Source organism: Macrobrachium nipponense, chromosome 30 (genome assembly GCF_015104395.2).
Source record: "Macrobrachium nipponense isolate FS-2020 chromosome 30, ASM1510439v2, whole genome shotgun sequence".
Classification (NCBI taxonomy): Eukaryota; Metazoa; Arthropoda; class Malacostraca; order Decapoda; family Palaemonidae; genus Macrobrachium; species Macrobrachium nipponense.
In genome coordinates this window covers 9,010,309-9,027,077 of record NC_087218.1, presented here as the reverse complement: position 1 = coordinate 9,027,077, position 16,769 = coordinate 9,010,309, and the positions used below count along the sequence as shown (strand labels likewise).

Here is a 16,769-nt window from a genome sequence, read left to right as displayed (position 1 = left end):
TTTGTGATTTTAAGCACTCTTCGAGTGTAATATGTATAAGCAGGCGCAGGGTTTTCATATACATCGCCATACACAGTCCTAGAACTACTAGCTAAAGTAGGCTCCGTTGCGGAGTGGTAGGTACAGCGTTCAGTTTGAGTTGGCTAGGTCCGTAGATAGCTCCCGGCCTTCTGCCCAACCATCCAATGAGTTGAAAATGAGTACCAACGTCTGTTGAAGTCAAGATGAAAGGTGTGGGACTACGTGCCTAACCCTTGACACTTGTGAGAAGCCAGAAGACTGCATTTCTCTAGTACTACCTCTGTGTGTGTGGATGTATGTGTATATATATATATATAATATATATATATATATATATATATATATATATATATATATATATATGTGTGTGTGTGAGTGTGTATATATATGTGTGTGTGTGTATATATATGTGTGTGTGTGTATATATATATATATATATATATATATATATATATATATATATATATATATATATATATATATATATATATATATATATATATGATAATCACCCACATGGGTGGACATAGTCACTCGAACATGAAAAACAAACAGTAACAGAGGAGTCAGATTGCAGAATAAAATGTGTTACGAATGGAGTGTGGAGTGACTGAAGTTTGTCGACGATACTCTACTGTTTCGGGACAGGGAAATACAACTGCAGAGACGAGTGACAAATTCGGAAGTGTTTGCGCGAAAAAATATTTGGGAGGAAAATAGGCAAGAATAAGTTGATGACCTTAGATTAAAATCAGGAAGCTGTTGCAATGAACCGTACCATGGATGTTGGAAGAATGGGACGAGCTGGTCCTTATATAAATTTAGTTAGACATATTACGTAGGTTAAGGGATCCCGGGAGAATAGTTAATCACAGAAGTAAGCAAGGTAGCAGGAGATTTGCAAAGCACCGGGAGGAAACTGGAAGCAATGGTTTGAAAGTATGAGGGATTGTTGACCCAAACTTCCTTCATGGAAGTGAAATGCGAATTTTGAAAACATTTCAGAAATTATTTGTGTGACACCGGCTCTTGCTTCTAGAGCAGTCTGTAAGTGTCGAAGGAATTAAAAGTGGCTCATGCACGTAAAATGTTTTAATTTAACAAGGTTATGACATGTTTGAAGAATTGAGGATAATATATTTTAAAAGAAGTAAGATTCGATAGTGTTAATCAGCTTTAGGAAGGGTTAGATAATAATTATATATATGTGTGTGTGTGTCTCTGTATATGTGCTTATTTGTTCTAAACTTATGAATATAGAAATAAACAAGTTGTCTTTTCTCATACACCCAAGATAAAATAATAACAATAAAAAAAAACTGTGTAAAATCAATTAAACTCTAATAGGATCGCCATTTCCGCTAGTATCTAGATCCAGGCTTACTGCGCCAATTCACGTTTGTTTGCCTTCAGATACATTCCAGTTAGTCTGATTAAGCTTCCCCGTCGAGGCACGATTGTCCTCCTAATGGGGCGAGGCCAAATGAAACTTTGAGTTGTCACCGCTGACAGACTCGGCCTTTCGTTAAGCGTATAAATTATATTGGTCACCCTTATCCAGAGACGGTGGCTGCTCTTTCTTACTTGTAACAAGTTGTAGAGTTTAATGAAATTCCGCCTTAAGAAACCATAAGGTGTCTCGTCTCATTTTAGCATTTTCTCGTCGTTCCACATTGCTGTAATAATTGTATCTTCACTTGCGTTCCTGAGGCAGAGTTGATCAAGATCAGTACCCGCCATTATGTTTCCCCTTCGTCATCTATTTTTCCATGTGGTGGTAATGGCACATACTAGTTCTTTTCGTGTGCTTGAATCTGATCTCTGTATTCGGTTTTAATGATACCTTTGTGTCTTCCTCTTATTTCTTATCGTTTTCCTCTTATTTCTTATCGTTACGAGGCGATGATAATAACGGGTCTTCATCTGCCATCCTAAAATGATGTTGGATGCACCGTGTAATTCTGGTTATCGAGCGAGGATGATGATAGAAACAGTGCCGTGTTATTCTTGCTTCAGATATGATTTCGGATATCTATTTATGAACATTATCATAGCACACACATATCCGCTTTGACCCTCTATTGATGCTAATTATTACGCAGAGGAAGATGTGGTCTGGAACCACTCACAGTGAAAGAAATACTACATACGCTTCTTGGTAGCACAGTGAATGGAAGGCGTTGGACTCTACGCTTCATATATATATATATATATATATATATATATATATATATATATATATAATTATATGTAGTATATATATGTATGTATGTATATATATATATGTATATATATATATATATATATATATATATATATATATATATATATATATACACACACAAGTGAAATGTGGTAAGATATCTCTATGATTCGTTGTATTAAGGCAGAGGCATAAATGCGCGAACCTGCACAGTTGCTTTTCAAAATAAACGAGTGTCACATCACCACATCTGAAAGCAGAGTCTGGTTTTTGCATAGGTATATCCTTAAATGGCTGGCAGATTGCAAAAACGCTGAAGCACCTAAGCTTCTCTTAGTATAACTTCGCATGCCGGTATTATCGAACGTTAACACGTAGCGTGTTTGTACAAGTTCATAACGTAATCATACAAACGTATCAATTTTGCTCCTGCTACGATTCCACGCTTCGTTATCCTCTGGTCTTTTTCATCTTTTTTTATTTGAGAACAGTTTACCGTGTTACGGTAAATTGCTTCAGTTGCTTCGTATGTATTATTATCATTTTTTTCTGGCTTCTTCCAGACGTTGCTGATTTAAAGATAACGAAACATTCAAATTACTGCCAAGACTATAACATCTTCCCCATTCATTTTGCGAATGACAACTATTCAGTAAATCATACAAAGGCTCTTTTTTTTCGTGTGTGTATCTGTGCTCGTGCGAGAGTCCACCCTCTCTCATTATCACTGCGTGCTCCAGTTCCACCGTCAGGTGCTAGCGTTAGAATCACACTGCCTGGATTACAGCCGGTGGAAATTGTTCCGCGGCCCGCCCCTATCACTCATGTTGACACTAAGATGGCACCGTACATGATTATTCTTTGAACCGCCCGAAATTATCGCTGAGCGCCGTGAGCGTTTCATGAGCATGGCACACGCTTTATTAAAGCCCTCGTCGGTCTTTGGGGGTCCTTCTCTGCTTGCGTGTTTCGTCTGTGTTCGCGTGTTTGCATGCGCTTTTGTGTTTGTGCGGCCGTTTGTTTATTCCGAGCTTCTGTCGGACGTTTCTCCGGGAAATTAGCATATCTGATGACCTCCGTCCTTTCGCGGCCTGAAACGTCTGCGCGACTTCCTCGAAGCTCACACAAATCCCAATCCCTGATGAAAGAGGAACCTTGAGCGTAAAAGGGCAACTACGCAACCTTGCAATAACCGAGCGATGATAATTCTCGCAGCAAGCATTAGCACTCCTGTGCAAACGGTAACCGCATGCAAAAATTCTTTCAAGAGTTTATATAGTCGCGCCGATGGCAAGCCCGGATAAGAGAGAAAGGCTTGGAATAGGATTAACTCCTCGGTTTACATGAAATCCGATCTTTGATGAACCATTCAGCGGACTTTTATCAGTCTCGTGCAAGCGGCAGTGGGTTGCGGTATATTGTCCAAGAGGCCTTAAAATGAAAATGTATATTTTATCCAGGAGGACTTTGGTATAAAGATGATGAACCGTGCAAGACTCGGGTTACTTTATTTCTTTTTCTTTTGCTTTATGTCGCTATGGGTCCTCTTATTCCCCAGATCTGATAGCTCGCCTCACCAGCTAGTCGATTTAGACCAGGGGTTCTTAACAGGGGGTATCCATACCCCTTGGTGGCGGGGTATGAGAACCACATTCGTGGGGTATGGGACTTGATCCCAGGATATTTGTATATATTTGATTATAATGTGTCAATGTATACATGGGTGTACATTTTGTAAATAAATAACTATATAAAACTGTAATTGGTTTTGATTTTCTTGTATGTTCTATTCCTAGTTCATACTTGAAGGTATATATTAAACTAAGTATATTAAGTTATATTGTCAACAAATAGGACGTAAGTGGACTTAAGCAAAGGGGTATGGAGACATTTTGGGCAGTTCATTGGGGGTCTGAAGTCATCAGAATGTTAAGACCATCTGATTTGGACCTTGGACATTAGCAGTGACTTATGTACCTGGTGGTAAGTCGCAGCCGCGGTGAAGTGTTGTATGGGGCTAGCAACAACCTTATCCCATGACTTCTTGGAAACCGGAAAAATTGATTTCCATTCTAGGCACCCCTCCTGAAGAGGCAAGACATGCACAGCACTGGAAAAAGTAAGATGTCACTAGGGCTTCTTTATCTAAATTATGGAACATGCTAGTTGCTTCGAAATGATTTAATGCCTTTCAACAGAAAAGTTTGTCTAATTCAACTGCGTTTGCAGGTTTTGGGTGGGGGCGTTATTGGGCGGTCGTTACTTATTTTAGTTCATGAAAACGTTCGGTGAGTGATTTATTAAAAACTAAAATTCCTTTCGTTGTAAAGACAGTAAGAATTTGATTATATAATCATCAGTACCAACTGTAGCTATACTGTAGAATATGACGGTAATATAAAAAGGGCCGAAACGACAAGTTCCGACCCGAGGGACAATACGTACCATGCCGAAGCTCGGACCAGGGTAACTTCATTTTTCCAGTTTTGAAAAAAAAGAGAAAAACGGGTAGATTAGTGTCCGGCTGAATAGGCATAGGTATAAACATGTGACAAAATGGAAACCTGCGCGAACAATATTTGTGAATATATTAAAAAAGTTAGGGCAATTATACACGGCTCTTTAAAAAGATAATAAAATTACATCCTGTGCAAAAAACTTTCATTGCATCGAAAGCCAAATAATGATACAATTAAAATAAACTAATGTAATTTTAACAATAATACTATTGTAAAGTGGGCTACATTCTAGTAGACTCTTCCTTAGCTGTTCAGTAAGAGGGGTAACATGTTACAGGTACTGAACAGTTTACCATACACAATAAACATATGAAGGCCTCTTGAATGATAACCATTCCTTTCTGGACCCCCTACTCCTATGCCTTAACCCTTTTTACCTACAGGAAGGAGGGAGGGTGGGGGGGGGGGGGGCGTTTTGATTTGTTTTCTTTGCCTGATGGTTGGATGAAGCAGAAGTTTATCTGTGGTTTTTTACGAAAATGTTCACAAAAGGCGATGAGATTTTAGGCGATAAGACTTCAAGTTGTAGGAAGAAGGGACCAACTTGGAGATAGATTCCTCACCGTCTCCGAAGGCTCTTGTTATTGTAGCTCATTTATTGCCATTCTTTTATCGACGTTGGAGATACTTCTGTCATTCAGCCATTTAATTAAGTAATCCCAGTTGTCCAATTATAAAGATATAATTGTAAAAAGTTCTTAGTTATTCAAGTTAATTCCTGATTCATAATATTCTCCATTCCCTGAGAGACGGGTCTATATCGTTCTTTGGAGTTGGGCCTAAAGTTTTAAAGATCGCTCATGAGGGTCCAAGGCAAGGGCCAGGTCATTGCTCCGAACGTACATGGTCAGAACCTATAAGCCTCCCTCCCCACCCAAGATAAGACGGGGCGGACCAAGCAGTTGAGGAAACCTTACATCTCAAGCTCACAGGGACGGTAAGGCCATGTTGCCAATGAAAATTGTGAACCACGAATAGGGCTTGAACTCCGGACCCACGGAGTGAGAGTTGTGGACTCGATCCCTCTAACCATATTACTCTGCTTTCCACTTTATTCCCTGAATGGTTTCAGGTCACGGCTTGATAAGGGAATTTTGGGTGCGCGATCTAATAATCCTTCGCATCAGAAAAAAAGGGAGAGAAAAGATATTTGCTGTGGATAGGATATAAAGAGAGAAGAGAAAATAATTCAGCAGCAAAATAAAGGGAAGCGGGAAGAGGAATATAGTTCTGTTATAACAGAGCTGAGGACACCCATCAGTGCTTGATTTATTTGCAGTACATCTGTTATTTCCTGTTACCTCCTTTCATTATATTTGCACGTCCATCCTTAATATCTGAAGCTTAGTAAATAGTCACCGCGAGGTGGTAGAGAACAAGACAGTATTGTTATTACTATTTAGTAGTTTAACTAACGATTCGTTATTCAGTGGCATTGAAGCAAATAGAACATAAAGAGCTCTGAGGGCGGATACATCGATATAGATAAGCATTTAATAAATGGTAAAAAGATATTGTGATAACTAAGGCTCGTGGTTTGTGTAATCCACTAACGGTTTGACAATGAATAATGCTCTCTCTCTCTCTCTCCTCTCTCTCTCTCTCTCTCTCTCTCTCTCTCTCTAATTAGATTATCAAGGAATTAAAAGGAGTTTAGGCCATAACCATAATCGATATCAGGAAAATTGATCGCGGAATACGCCGTTTAGTAGTCAAAGGAAAATCGATATGTGGGCTGCACAAAAAGAGAGGTAGAAATGATTTTGTGTGTCAATATCAGTCAGTTATAGTATGTATATATATATATATATATATATATATATATATATATATATATATAAACATCAATATTAGTCAGTTATAGTATGTATGCGTGTGTGTGTATGTATATATATATATATATATATATATATATATATATATATATATATACATACATACATACATACACACACACACGCCATCAAGTCGTTTCCTTTAGTTGGAGATGGCTTAAGAAGTATAAAGCAATGACCACTACCACAACCTGCTAAGTCATGAATGAACACCAGAACAAAAAACTTCCAGAACCTTGCTTGCCACTTCGTATGCTCACACAGAAGTTTCACCTACAGGGCGTCAAATTAAAATCTCTCTCTCTCTCTCTCTCTCTCTCTCTCTCTCTCTCATATACACAGTTTTCATTTATATGATCTGTTTCACCCCTTTCTGCCTCTCTGCTTCTTTTTATAACCACCTCTCTCTCTCTCTCTCTCTCTCCAGGCCTTGTGGAGCACCTGAAAAGGCACTGTAATTTCCTGATATGATTCATGGTAAGATTGTATGTTGCAATTATCTCTGCATATTTGATGGCCTTATTTACCTGCGTTCTCATTAAGGGAGTCTTGCTGTGAAGTGATGTTATCGCCCGATAGCATATGGCAATATAGAGAGACCCCGAGTCGGTAGGTGGGAAACGGACATATTTCACTATTCATCCGGTGCAAGGACTTTTACTACACAAGAACGCTTCCTGTACAACTGTCGATAACCGTAGGGTTTGCAATGCCAGTTTCTTTCTTCGATATCGCGTAAAGACGATAGAGAGCCAGTTGTCATTATATTTGATTATAGAACCTCGCCAGACTTTTAATGGGGCATTAGTTAGAGCTGTTATCTTGAAAAGCAGGCTTCCACAGAGAATAATAACATTACGAAAGAATGTAAGTCAATAACGTATATAAATAACAAATAATTGACTGCGACAATGGTCATGAGTTTTAAAGTGGCATCACTGCTTCGTCAGTTTACGATGACCATGATTTCTGTGAAAATAATTTGTGCTGTTAAATTAATACATAAAAACATTGTAGTATTTAGTATTTACGAATCAAGGTTAGTGCCCATGAGTTAGGTTCATTTTACTTGGTCAGTAACATAAAACTCGAGGTATAGATAATTTACGGGATACATATTCAGATTTTTTTTTTCATTTGGAAATGTTTTTGTAATTGTATTCTAATGTTTTTTTTATATATTTTCGTGATTAATAAGAAATTTTAATCGTAAAAAAAGTGCAGAACAAGTACCCTGATCAACGCCTTTCATTACCATTGTTAATTATACTTAAACGTGCCTTGGTCAGCTGTAGTACCATTGCACAAAACAGATTTACATATATATATATATATAATATATATATATATATATATATATATAGATATATATATATATATATACATATATATATGGATGTGTATGATTGTGTGCGCATGTATATCATCGGTTTCTAAGTAAGTGGAAAAGAAGGACCTTAAAATTCAATAAAAGTGTGCCTGATATAAGTGAGTGGCATAGTGTGTTTTTGTGTGCAGGAATGTTCGTTGCACTTTTTTTCACGACGATTTTGTGTATGTGTAAATTTCATACGATTACAGTTATGGAAGTTTTACTGTACGGGAGCTCATCCAGTAGAAAATTCCTAAATGTAAACATGAAGATTACATTATTTTGATTGCGTTTTTACACACATACACACATGGATAAGCTTACAGAAAAGAGAGAGAGAGAGAGAGAGAGAGAGAGAGAGAGAGAGAGAGAGAGAGAGAGAGAATCCTGGAGCATTTCACATAAACAATAGCGACATAGAATGAAAACACTAGCAGTGCGGAAAAAAAAAAAAAAAAAAAAAAAAAAACATTCTGGCACAAAGCTTACGTGATGTGAAGAAGGGATAGATATGGATAGATTAATGGGCGAAAACGAATAGAGACAAATAGAAGTTTGTCAGTAAAGAATGGCGGAGAGTAGAGGCGACAGGGAGATAGGCTATATAAGGCAGCATGGAAAGGGCTTTTGTAATATTGTTGTTGGATGCGATGTTTGGGTTATGGGTTGAAGAAGGCTTTGGTCGCAAAAAGATAAAGAAAAAAAAAATAGTGAGGGACAAGATAGCATTTCTTTTCATTTTTCTTCAGTCCCTGTACAGATAGCATTGGCCCCGTCAACTAATACCGGTCTAGTTCTGCTAGATAGTTTTGGGCTGTAAGGGTAAACAGATACATGCCTGTTTATGTGTAAATTTGGTATTGTGGCCCACTATACCTGTTCGGCAACTAAAGAAGGTACTCGTATCCATCCACTGTGTAAGAATGAATGTATTACATAGATTTAGGAGTAAAGGTATTCTAATGCTTACCCTCCCTTGCTACTTTCGGACGTCATGATAAAACTATAGTACACGACATTTTCCCCATTAAACATTAACTTATTCTTATTAATTTATACTGGTCAGTTTTGTTTTCCAAATAATCTGATATTTAGCATATCCTCATTAAATAGTTCTGGCTTCATAATCGTTAGATCAGTCCACATGTGGAAGTCTGTCCCAAAAACTTAAACCAAACCTATCATACAATATTTAAGTTTTCATTAAGAAAAAAAAAATAATAAAACAATGATATTCCTCCATCCGTTTTGGCTAATACCTCCATAAATGCAGTCTTTTCTTTGCCATCTAAGTTACTTTCCAATCCAAACAAGAGAGTTTTATATATAAAAAAGAAATGTTAAAATTCATTTAATGATTATCCATACTTAAAACCTTATATGATTAATAAAAGATCTAATGTTTTTTTAATTGTTATTGCTTATTTATTGTAGTAGACAGATTAGGAAATAAAAAAATAAACCAACATTATAGACAGTTTTGGAGTGGAAGGCAGTAGAATGCTACTTCATTTCCTAATGAACTATTTTCTATTTATATTTTATATTTATCCACTTAAGTCCGCCTCGCATATATGAATAATTTAGCACATATTATGTAGTTACACAGCGTTTTCTAAATTAGACTAATGTGCAACTTCTAAAATGCTCTCTCTCTCTCTCTCTCTCTCTCTCTCTCTCTCTCTCTCTCTCTCTCTCTCTCTCTCTCTATATATATATATATATATATATATATATATATATATATATATATATATATATATATATATATGTGTATATACGTATATATATATATATATATATATATATATATATATATATATATACACACACACATTATATACATACAAACGGTTCATTGCATCATATATATATATATATATATATATATATATATATATATTGTTGTGTGTGTGTGTGTGTGTGTGTGTGTATTACATGTGTGTATAAAGAGTAAAAGACTAGGTATTGAATATTTATCCCCCATACGTATGCTCTCTCTCTCTCTCTCTCTCTCTCTCTCTCTCTCTCTCTCTCTCTCTCTCTCATCTGAGAGAGAACGCATGTATGGTGTGTTGAAGTTGTAGAGAAGGGAGATTTTCAGAGGGGAGGGGAGAAGGGGAAAAGAGGGAGGGGTGAAGGGGGTGAGAGGCTTTGTCTTAACTCTAACCCCCGCCGATTGAGAACAAAGAGCCGCCAGCTGCCTACAACCGACTAAAAGAGGTAAGTTGGTCGAGACCTATTTTTTTTCCTTCGTTTAAGTATGCATAAAGAGCCTTACGTAGGTTCGCTGACCGATATTATTTTCAAATAAGAATAATCAATACATGACAGAGTTTACGAAAACAACTCTCTCTCTCTCTCTCTCTCTCTCACACAGTTGATTGTTAATTAATTGCTGTCTTTCTTAAATGCGGTTTTCATTATTTGATGTGTCTTTTTACTCTGTTTTCTTCCCTTTTTATTCTTTTTCCGCATCTTCTTCCTCTTCATCATCATCATCACCATTCGTCAATGTCGTTTTAATACTTTCATCTGTCGTCTTTCACATTTTCTTCTACTATTCTTATCTTTACTTTTTCTTACTCTTCTCCTCGTCCTTATCACCATATCCATTCGTAAATGCTGTTTTAATACTTTCATTTATCTTTTACCCTCCATTTCCTTTGCTATTGTTCGTTTTCTCTTCTTTTTCCAACCCCTTTTACCTTTTTTTTCCTATTTTTGTGTGGTTCCACATCATCACCATCAACATGCGTAAACATTGTTGTCCTTCACTCTTCCTTTCTTCACTCGTGAATAAATTTGTGTATGACTATAATGTCCGGTGTTTCCTTGTCGCCAGCCCCTTTTCGTGTAGTTTTCATAATATATTTATGGCATATGGCCTTCCTACTCCTAACAGTTCGGTAAACGGATAGATAGTAGTAGACGGGAAACCTTCAGAGTGCATACATCATTTCCCCCCCCCCCTTCCCCAATGATAATAATAAATGCCTGTCCGGATCCATATCAGGAAGATCCATCACATAATCTAATCAGCTGAACAGAAGTTCATTAAAATTCATTCGTAATGTTTTGATATATTTCGTGGGCAGGCAGACAGACGTTCGAGTAATTACATGTCCCGGTTAGGCCATAGACTGCCCAAGTATTTGTTAAAAGCAATGTAAAGCCCTGTAAACTTGCTGGATTAGAATTTATAGCTGCGATATGGTCGTGGCAGCCAGAATGATTTAACGGGTACGCCAAGCTCCATTGCCGATATTCTTAGGGTTCGAGGCACAGTGCACTTATCCATTTAGATTATTTGGATAGCTCGTGTTCATTAACCTTGTAAGGAGACCCAGGCAGCCACTTAGCCAGATTTACAAAACCTGTTGGGTATCAAGCGGGTTTTTAACATACATTTTATATCCGAAAGTGACTGTCAAGTCGTCAACACATTTGTGTTTATCTGCTGATTCTTAAAGTATTTAGCAGCGTACGATGAAATCGAATGATTTTGAGACTGCTAATTTTTTTTTTATTTAATCACTGACAACAACGAAGCGTTGGTTATGATAAAAAGGAAAAATAATAAAAAAAAAAACTGCTTCACGTAGAAGGAAGAAAATGGTGTTGCACCTTTCCCTTCCTCTAATTTTCTTTTCAATTTTATCCATATGTATCCTTTCACACGCTTATATATATATATATATATATATATATATATATATATATATATATATATAATATATATATATAATATATATATATATATATATTGTGTGTGTGTGTATGTATTTATCTATTTTGTAATATGGAGAAGAGCTGGGTAAATAAAGATAATCAATATTCCCTAAACAACCTATACTCATATTCCATATGATTATATTTCTCGCCTACTCTTAATCGAGAATTCTTTCTTATAATTTCCCGTCCTATTTATTATATTCCACTTCAGATCAAAGTCTGCGAACTTTTAAGAGCAAATAATTGCATTTAGAGCTATAGACAAGGAAAAGGTAATAAATAGCTTCGTAAAGTAACAAATAAGAAAAGAACCACGTATTTTGATGCCACCATCTCTCTCTCTCTCTCTCTCTCTCTCTCTCTCTCGCTCTCTCTCTCTCTCTCTCTGCAACAATTCATTAGGACAGACTTTGTTGACTGATATAGTGAACCGTGGATGCTTAATTAGGGCCAACATTTGTACATAGGGCTCTTAGGCTTAAGCAATCCCGTGCTTTTCCATTTATTGGTTAATATCACTAATGTCTAAATCTATAGAATTTGATCATATACCATTTATAAGAATGTTCACTTATATATATATTATATATATATATATATATATATATATATATATATATATACTATATATATATATATATATATATATATATATATAATATATATTACCATTTTATTGAATTCTAATAAAAGGAGTCAAGAAAAACGCCAGAATATAGAAAGTAGGTACTATATTCCAGAGACTGCTGTCTCTCTCTCCAGGTAGGTAATGAATGATAAAAGATACAGAAAAGGCGGTATTTGTACCAAGAGATCCATCCACAGGTAGCCGTTTCAGTACAAGGTCACCCCGCTGATAATTTCTCTTTAATCTTCTTAAGCGTTGGTTGAAGGCAGATTTTATCTATGATATCTGAATCCCAGCCGCCCTTTGAGATGCTCATTATATGTCTTTGTTTAATCAACGCTGACTCTATCGTCTGGTTTTTGAGAGAGACGGCAGTCTCTGAAATATAGTACTTATTCTCTATTTTATGAGATGGAACATTTTTACCAGTCATATTATTGAATGCTGATCTACATTTGGCGTCCGCTTCGTTAAGACAACTTGGAGTGTTTTCTTAAGACCGTAGCCACCACACGTGCGTCAGCATGTAAGTGAAAATTCCTTGTGAGGAATACGGTGATCTAATAGCTAATTGTTGAAAAATTATCATCAGTAATTCAAAACGAACAGATTGTTTGTCAACGTTGGATCTTCAGACTCACACCTTGGCGTAGAGTTTGGGTTGAATGCTGCGAGACGATTTTATAACAAAAAGACACTGTGAAGCCCATGGGTAAAATGATTCTTCTATTTTTTTTTTTTTTTTTTTTTTTTGCGTTGAGTTGCTTGACAGATATCATTCTTATGAAGAAGTACCACGAAGGGTACTGTGTTCAACACACCGATACAAGGACTGCCCTAGAGCAAGAGCCCGTGTCAGCATAATTCAACACACTCACCTCACTATGAAATTCTCAGCATAAATTTCACAAATAAAGTCTTGATTGCAGTTATTTGGATTATTTATTTTGTTTAAATAAGAACAAATAAATAAATGTTTGAAGAAGTTTTAACGAAGCACAGTTGTTAAAATGATAGTTTAAAAAAACAACTAATACACAATTCTTTAAGAAGTACAGATTTTAAGTCATTCAGCACAGGTTTTATAATAAAGTTTTGTACGATGTTTTTTTTTGGAAAAAGTGCATAATTTGTGGAAGCAGAATTTTAAAGAACCTCAGTTTTTCGAGAAACTTGTCTTTAAGTGATTACAGTTGTAAAGAATAAATATTTTATTTCAAAGAATGACAGTTTGTAAATATGTATTGAGCCTACTGTATTCACAATAGCCTCTTTCATATCGTTGGTGAAATTGCAGAAGAACTATTTATGTTAATTTTAAAGTCGTCAATAGGTATTAAGAGTTTTAAAATGTTTGATGGTTATTAATTTGAGTGTTTTGTATCGTAGATAGAGAATGGGTATTTAAACCAAGAAAATAAGGAAGGGTGATCATCTCCCATGAAGCATTTACTGATGAAAAAATAACATTATTATTATGAAGAGTAGTATTTGCTCATACCGTTCTGATTTTTATTTTATTCTTCTTTTCCAGACTTCCACATTTAATAATGACGCAGTTTCAAAGATAGAGCTTCGAACTATCATAAGCTTATGCAGCTCTTACAAAAGAGAAAAAGAAACTCCTCCACCCAGAAACCCCTCCACTCAGAAACCCCCCACCCCGACCCCGAAAAAAAAGGGTCTTCAGACAAGTAAGAACCACTGAATCGACTGCTTTCAATATCTGTTGTAAGTATACTCGTGCCTTGAGGTGTATTGAATATTTCCCGTATAATGATAGTCGTTTTGATAATAAAAGTAATATATGAATTTGGAGTCACTGTTACGGATATTCTTTCTTAATGAGCACGTTTTATTCATTAAGCAAATTATTAATCTTGTGCTTTTTGTGGCCGTTTTCAGGAACAGGAGACTTTGCTTCCATTAGTTCAAGTAACTGATCCTCAAGGCCGAATTTTTGTCTTCGCTTTTAAGAAGGTAAGTTTGCCCATTGCTTGACACCTGTATCTGATATAATGATTTCCTTTGTCTTTATCTGAAATCTAATGCTACGTATGATCCATGCTCATTTGAAGCATTTGCAAGCCATTCTCCCCCGAGTCTCGTCTCTCTCGAACTTCTCTACTTATCTTCATCACCGTCAACTACCCTCTCTGACCTCTTTCTGCACAGGTATCGGTCCTGGGCACTTTCTTCCTGATCACTTATTTTGCAGTCTGAGTAGAGCACCGCAACAACACAGGCCACCACGGCCCGCTAAGAGTTTCTTACAGCCTTATACAGTGTACAGAAAACACGCTTGTGACGATGGGTAGCATTTTTTTTTTTTACTTGTTTTGAATTTGTCTGTGATATGTGTGTGATAAGTCGTTGACGCGTGTTCGTGACACGTTTTTATTGTAGTGTGGACGCACCCTGAACTGATGATGTACTTCCGCCAGGTTTTTGCATAAATAATATTTACGCCGATGATTTTGCGTACCTTGGAACTTTATGAAGCAATCGTGTAAGGAGGTTTCAGCATCATGTAAGAGAGCAGCAGCATCTCAACCAGCAGCAGCCCGGAAAGCTGCCACCACAAAATTAGCGACTTTTGCTTTGCCCTGAAACATTCAAACGTTAACAATTCCAGTCCCTCCTACAATGCAGAAAGACCTCTACTCATCCCAACCGTCCGCAACATATGTAAAGTCTTAAAGACTTCTAATGACATTGTAGTGTCCTAAGAAAAAATTGTCTGCCGTAGAATGTGCCAGTCATAAACTACATCGACGTTCTAGTTATTTGAGTTCTACAAAAGAAGTATGGGGATAATTCTGTGAATGTTGCCAGTTTTTAGTGTGCTCACAAGCAACTGCTTTGGATTCCTTTTATTTTTATTTATTATAAACTTTGTTGGTATTTAAGGATGACAAGCGTGGTTTTATTTTTATTGCTTTAAAAGGATGGGGGTGGATGTTGTATAGTAGGTATTAATCCCGTCCTCTAATTAGAATGCATCTTGCCTTCAGCCTTTTAATTGACACTTTCGTCTAAATTTTGACTGCAATGTTAAGCTTAGTAAAACCTTATCTCATTTTTCATATCGATATTATTATCGTCGTTGTTATTAACGTAAAGGGTTATGTGGAATTTGATACTTCATCATCAATTCTCATCAACTTGATAATATGAATCCGTTGATATTAGGATTTGATGTAGACCTTTTCATATAGAAAAACTCCTGTGGAGAAAAGAAATGAGTGAAATGAGTTTTCGCTGAAATTTTTGATTGTGTGTTAGTATTCGTATTTATATATATATATATATATATATATATATATATATATATATCTATATATATATATATATATATATATATATATATATATATATATTATATCTATATACTATATATATATATATATATATATATATATATATATTTTCTTCTTATTCTTAGACCATATTATCTCGTCTTCCTAAATACGTTACCAATATCACGGTCTTTCTAAGAAATATTTTCTCCAGTTCCTCGCCTTCACACTTTCTCATTTGTATCGAGATTTATCTCGGGCCACCTCACTCTTGAATTATATTTGGAGTCCTGTATTCTAACCACTTTACTATATATATATATATATATATATATATATATATATATATATATATATATATATTATGTGTGTGTGTGTGTATGTGTATGTATTATATATGTATATATATATATACTATATATTTATTTAATTTATTATCGCTATACTCTTCTGAGACTTGTTTACTCTTTTTGAGTTACAAAATTTGTTCTCTCTCTCTCTCTCTCTCTCTCTCTCTCTCTCTCTCTCTCTCTCTCTCTCTCTCTCTCTCTCTCTCTCTCTCTCTCTCTCTCTCTCTCGTATGTGAACTTCATAGTTGTAATGACAGATAATCTCCAGTCGATCAGTCTTGTCTATCACATGTTTTCTTCACATTTCATATTTACGTAGCGTCTCTATATCCTTAATCTGTTTTTTTTCGGTTTCTTTTTTTTTACTTCAGTCAATTATTTACGTCTCCCCTATCTTTCCACTTTCTCTTCCATAGCTCCTCTTTCCAGATTCTGCTGGAACGTATTCCAGGCTTCATTGGAAAAGTCTCCATCGTTCCTCTTCTTATTCCACTTCATTGTCATAGCTCACTTAATTAATATATACTTCTATTTTAAACATTCTGGTAACTTTGCCACAGCTGAAAGGCATATCCTTATTATTTCATCCCTTGTGAACCCTCATCTATTTTAGTTTTAATTTCTAAAAAAAAAAGAAAAAGAAAAAAAAAAACGCCTGTCTGAGGTATCTACTATTTATCCTCATATCCCGTCCGTGGAACTTCTTATCCCCGCTTTTCGAGCGTCGTCAGTTCAGCTTGGTTTCATCCCTTATTCTCAGGCCGCCTCTTACATTTCGTATATGTGGCTTTTCTTTCAAGTTTAATC

The 16,769-nt window shown here is 35.9% G+C and overlaps 1 long non-coding RNA gene across 1 annotated transcript in view; it reads left to right on the top strand.

The window, feature by feature from the left end:
• LOC135202007 (uncharacterized) overlaps positions 1-16,769 on the top strand; it is a 482,892-nt gene that overhangs the window by 235,528 nt on the left and 230,595 nt on the right. The window contains exons 4-5 of the long non-coding RNA XR_010311637.1: positions 13,848-14,044; positions 14,219-14,293. This is a non-coding gene — a long non-coding RNA (uncharacterized LOC135202007). The remainder of the gene's footprint in view (positions 1-13,847; positions 14,045-14,218; positions 14,294-16,769) is intronic.